Below are 5,963 nucleotides of genomic sequence, written 5' to 3'. Positions count from 1 at the left end.
TAGGCGGCCTCTAGTTGCGGTAGCCGGCTACACCCCGCTGCCTTCAGACCTCAGGCCTCTACGATTGGCCCGCAGAGATCCTGGCCGCGAAGTCTGTGCGTGCCCTCTCCTTGTCCCCGCCCCCTCTCACCACGGCCTCCACGGCGGCCCGCCTCCCAGAACTCGATTGGTGAATTCTCGGAACTCGGGCCCTGACACCACCTCTGATTGGCTGTCGAGGTAACAAAGTTAGCTCGCAGGAAAGTGTATGTGTGGTGCATGCGCAGTTCTGCCACACCGCTGATGACATTAATTCCCGCCAAATTTCAAAGGCCTAGTTTTAGGTAGACTGTGCAGAGAGGCACGCAAAGCAGAACAGAAGTGGCCATAAGAAGGCCGAGGGGAAAGGGAAAGAGGGAGTTCTCAGAGAAGGGAGGGAAAAGGAGAGGGAGTGCTTTATAAATGCTATTTTATTTATTCCTACCCTATGCCATAGGAAATCTCATTTTACAGAGTCCTAGGTTATACAATTTGCAGTCCACATAACTGGTACGTGGCCCAGCCAGGATTCTGATCTGGCTCATCTTACTTTAGAAAGTCTGCTTTTGATCACCACATTATCCATGGAATAGTATTTGACCATTCATTTGACTATTAAGTTTCAGGCACTGTTCTGGACAACCAATCAAAATTCCTATCCTCATGGAGCTTACATTCTAGCGAGGAAGAAAAGTTAAAGAATCATCAGTGATAAGTTCTATGCAGAGAATTAAAATAAACTACTGTAAAAGAGTGTGACTTAATAAAGTACTGTAAAAGAATTGTTCAGTGGAACTATTTCTAATGCAGTGATATTGAAGCTGAGACCCGATTAACAAAAAGGAATCTGCCATGAGGAGATCTGAGGAGGAGCAAGCCAGGCAGAGGGAAGTATAAAGGCCCTAAAGCATGAAGAAGTTTTGTGTGTTAACCCAGCAAAAAAGAAAGGCAGAGTGGCTGAAGCATGGTGAAATGAGGGAAAAGTGGAGGGATTATACTGGAGTGGAACCAGATTATGCAGAACCTTCCAGACTTTGGTAAGGAGCATGGATTTTCTTCTAAGTGTGATGGGAAGCTGGCTGTATTCATTAGAATTAGGTCCCGCTGTGACAGAAAACCCTGAATAGTTTGAGCTTAAGCCAGATGAAATTTATTTCTCTCTCATGTGCAAGTCTATGTAAGCATTCCAGGGCTAGTGGGCTGCTCCACTGTGTCAGAGACCCAGGCTCCTTCTATCTTGTTGCTCCATAATGCATTACCTCTACTCCCAAGTTTACCTCATGCTCTATCCTAGCTTCAGCTATCACATCTGTTACAGCAGCAGGAAGATCCTGCTCTTTTTAAGGACATGCCATGAAACTGTACACAACCACATTGGTCAGAACTCAGTCACATGAACACACCTAAGTGCAAAGAGGGACTCTGAAAAATGTATTCTTTATTTTGGGCCTCCATGTGCTCACCTAAACTTTAGAAGTTCTCTTACTGAGTTTGAAGAAGAGAAAGGATATTAGGATAAAGCCACAGTCTTGGTCACAGAAACCACTGGAAGGATTGTAGCAGGGGAAAGATGTGATCTGATTTTCAGTTTTGAAAAAAATAATTCTGTCCACTATAGGGGAAATGGTTATAGGTAAGTAAGATTGGAACTAGGACAATTAGAAAGTGATTTCAGCAGTACCATGATGACATAGACCATGATGACAGGAGTGGGATGGAGAGAAATGGATTGATTCAGGGAATGTGTTGGATGCAAGATCCATAGACCTTGTTAATGGACTATACGTAGGCGGTGAGGGAAAGAGGAATCGATGACACCTCTTTAGAGAGGTGCCATCCAATAAAACTCTCTGTGATGGTGGAAATGTTCCATATCTGTCTAATAATGGTAGCAACTAGCCACATGTAGCTATTGAGCACTTGAAATGAGGCTAGTAAAACTGAGACCCTGAAATTTTAATTTTACTTAATGTTAAATTAAATTTAAATTTAAATAGCCACATGTGGTTAGTTGTGGCCATGTTGGACAGGGAAGCTCTAGATTTTTGTTTTGAGCAACTGGACAGCTTATGGTGTCACTTATTGGAAAAAGGGGGTACTGTAGCAGGATCAGGTTAGAGAATGCTGATAGCCAAAAGTTCATAGTTTTGCTTTGGACATGTTGATTGGAGACCCTTGAGAGGCCTCCAAAGAGTTGATCAAATAGGCAGGTAGATATATAGTCTGGATTTGCAGGAGTTTTAGTAGTCATCAGTATAGAGAAGTTATTTAAAACCATGGGACTGGATGAGTTTGCTTAGGTACAGCATGTAGACTGAGAAGAGGGCCCAGACCTAACTAAGCTCTGGGCACCCCAATGTGTGCTTTGTTCCATTTCTCCAGTTATCAAAGCCACAAATGCACTTTAAGTCCTTAAAAGGAGGCAACACCAAGTCACATCCAGATATGCAGATGTGACATCTCATATCACTTTAAACATTCCTTCTAAATTTCCAAGTTCAGTTACCAAGTGCTGCACATTCCTCCTATGGTTTCTCATTGGCAAAGGTTATTTCTTATCATCTTGAAACCTTGGAAAAATTGGTTCTTAGCTACCACCAAACCCTGATGTATACAATGGTGAGGGAAGAAAATTAGAATACCAATATGGATTGTGATAGCTTTCTGTTAATTTGTACCACTGGGTGTGGTGTGGTGGTGCAAGGAGGCACCCACTTCTATCTCTCCCAGGCCCTATCGGAAGTAACAACCCTTCATAATCAGGCAGAGCACACTAGCACAGGAGCATCCTTTTCTGCCATTGCCCTCGTGGCAGGAGGAATCCCAAATGGAGAGGTAGAACCCTTATTGGGTTCCCTGCTGAAAACACCTCATCCTTAGGGGATGGAAAGCAAACATGTTTAGAGAGAAAAGTAATAGTGAGAGCTGCCACCCTCCTCCGCCCACCCAGCTCTTGGTTTCTGGACCTCTATATTGGCTGAGGGAGAAATGACACTACATTTCAGTCGCTGTTTGAGATCACATATCACTTTCTGCAAGAAAGCATCTTAGCTTCACAGGTGCAGTCCCCTGGATACTGCTAGATCTGTTTTCAGAACAACATTTCATTGTTCTATAAGGCCAGCTGCTTTTGGTGGATGGGAAATATGATAATGGCCCATGGCTTGCCAACTGTCTTATTTCTTTCACAGGGAAGTGAGTTTCTTGGTTGGAGACAATTTTGTCTGGATCACCCTGTGTTATACAAAGTCAGTAATTCCAGGGATGGCGAAATAGTCAGGCATGACCTGCTGGGAAAGAAAACCCAAATACAGAATAAACCATTTTTTCCCAGAGCTTATAAATCACCACACCCTCTATGAGAGAAGGAATCTGATAGAGTTGAACCTGCCACTAGATTCCTGACAGGTTCCCAAGAAGCTGGGTGCTCTATTACAGCCTCAGGACTGTACCAGTCTCCTAGTGAGTTCACTGACTGTTTATAATACTTTTTTTTAGCTTCTTATCTTCATTTTTCCAGGTGGAGATCATGTTATCTTCAAATAATGACAGTTTTAACTTCTTTTTATTTTTTTCTATCTCTAATTACTTTCTCTTGTCTAAGTAAGTTATTAAATATCTAGAAATAGTTAATTAATAGTGGATATCTTTTCTTATTCTATAAGGAGAGAAATATCTGAAGAAACTCTTCAGGAAAGCTGAAATAGTTTCAGCTTTCCCTGACTGTGACTGTTTGCCTGGGTTCTAGTGGTACTTCTCATTTGCTACTTAGAATTCTAATTAGCATGGACTAGAGCAAGTCATATAAAGCTTTTAAAGGAATCTTAACAAAATATTACCTGTGTCCTTTGATGTACTATGGGAAGGGCTGGGAGCTGGCAGGTGGGCCATAGGTAGAACGTGTGAGGGGGGGCATACTTATTGCAGGCTGCAGAGTGACAAGGAAGCACACACAGTCCAGCAGGCAGCAGACAGACATGGCTCCACAGGGACACACACACCAGTTAACATCTTAAATTAAAGATCTTAATATCCCTTCCTTTAATGAAAGTATATCTTTATTTTCCCATAAATCTTGATGTTGACTATTGGGTTAACAAATATATTTTATTATATTAAAGAAGCATCCATTTATTCCATTTTATTTATCAGTTCTCTTGTGTTTTTTGTTTTGTTTCATAACTTAATTTCTGATTGTATCCATTTATTTCTTCTGTTTCTATTAGGTTTATTTTGTTATTCTTTTTCTAATTTCTTGAGTTGGATGCTTCTTTTAATTTTTATTAAGTAAGGCCAAAAACATTTTATATGAGCATTATTTGAGTTATAGCTCATAGATTCTGACATGTTATGGTGTTTATTATTATTTTCTAAATATTTTGCATTGTGATTTCTTTTTCTTTATTGGCTCAAGAGTTTCTTTTAAAAGAGAACAATAAAAATTGCCAGGTGATAGGGACGTTTTTCCTTAGTTTTAATGTTCATATCTAGTTGTATTGCATAGTGATCAGATAATGATAGATATATATTATTTCTGTTTTTTCTAACTTAATGAGGTTTTCTTTGTAGCCTAATATGTAGCCAACTTTTGTGAAGCTTTTCTGGGTGCCTGAAACTAAGGCATGTTTGATAATATTAGATCTACCTTATTGATTACATTACTGAAATAATCCAACTTCTTACTTACTTACAGAGTTTCACAATATAAAGTCCTTCTTTCACCTTGCTACCCCAGAGAGAGAGACTTCATTATGCAGCAGCTTGCCTGTCTGTCATTCGTCCCACCTCCCAGAGCTGAAACTAGGTCTAGAAGGCTTCTGCCTGCTTCTCTGCCTGCGCAGTACTCCCATCTCAGACACCTGAGACAGACTCTGACGTGGCTTTTGTGCTTCATGGTGTACTCCTCACCCTTGAGAAATGTATTGTACTGGCTCTTTTTAAGATCTGCAGTAGCAGTGACCTTGCCACCCTCCTTCCACATGTACCTTTGCTGGAATTCCACTACTTTTCGGCAGCCCTTCCATTTGAAGCTTTATTGGTCTGAAGCTTTATTGTTCGTTGTTTTGCTGAAATTGGAATTTGTACTTTGGTTTCTTATTTTCCCCTTTGCTCTTGGATGGTTGCAAGATGGAAAGGGTAAGTGCTGCCTTTATGCTACCATCGTGAAAATGAAACTTTCCATGGGCTTTTAATGTAATAATGACAAGCCAGTCCACTTCTGGGTGGTGCCAGCATATTACACAGAACCATCTGTAAATCCAGCCAGAGAGGTTTTTTTAACCTTTGTTTAACTAATCATAGGGGATGCTCTCCCATGCAGCCATAGGCTTGTGTTGAGGATGAATAGCAATGGGGCAAGTGTCACATATGATTTATATGTGACAGGGGAGGGGAGAAGTGTATGAAGACGTAAACAATGTGCTCAAGTAACTTACTTAGGCCTTCAGATCTGGAATGTACTTAATAATGGACAGCTTCTGGGTTGCCCAATTGTGAGGCAAGATGGATTAAACAATGCTTAATTTGGGTTTCATGGTAACTTTTTATCTTAAATATTTACACTAGATTTCAGGAGCAAGCTAGGAGATATTTTCTAAAAGAATAGTTATCTGTTGAAATGCGATCTTACGTCAAAACCTCAGGGACCCCCACTGTGACTCTCTGTTGGGTATGCCAAAGGTGCAGTGAACTAGACACCTCCAGCACAACTAAGTTGGCAAGGCCTTAAGGGCATCTGCTCTGCAGCCTAGACTAGTTTCAAAACTTCCTTTTCTTCTTCTTTTCCCCACTCAAATGGACATATTTTTAGGCTAACCAGTAAATGCGTCAAATAAGGACTCCTGAGCACATTTGCTCTATATGTGTTGGCGATGGGCCTTTCCACAGATTCTTCTAAAGAAATCAACTCATCTTTCTATGGCCCCCACTGAGTGGACAACCCACTG

Source organism: Miniopterus natalensis, chromosome 3, assembly GCF_054644295.1.
Source record: "Miniopterus natalensis isolate mMinNat1 chromosome 3, mMinNat1.hap1, whole genome shotgun sequence".
Lineage (NCBI taxonomy): Eukaryota > Metazoa > Chordata > Mammalia > Chiroptera > Miniopteridae > Miniopterus > Miniopterus natalensis.
This window is presented reverse-complemented; position numbering follows the sequence as displayed.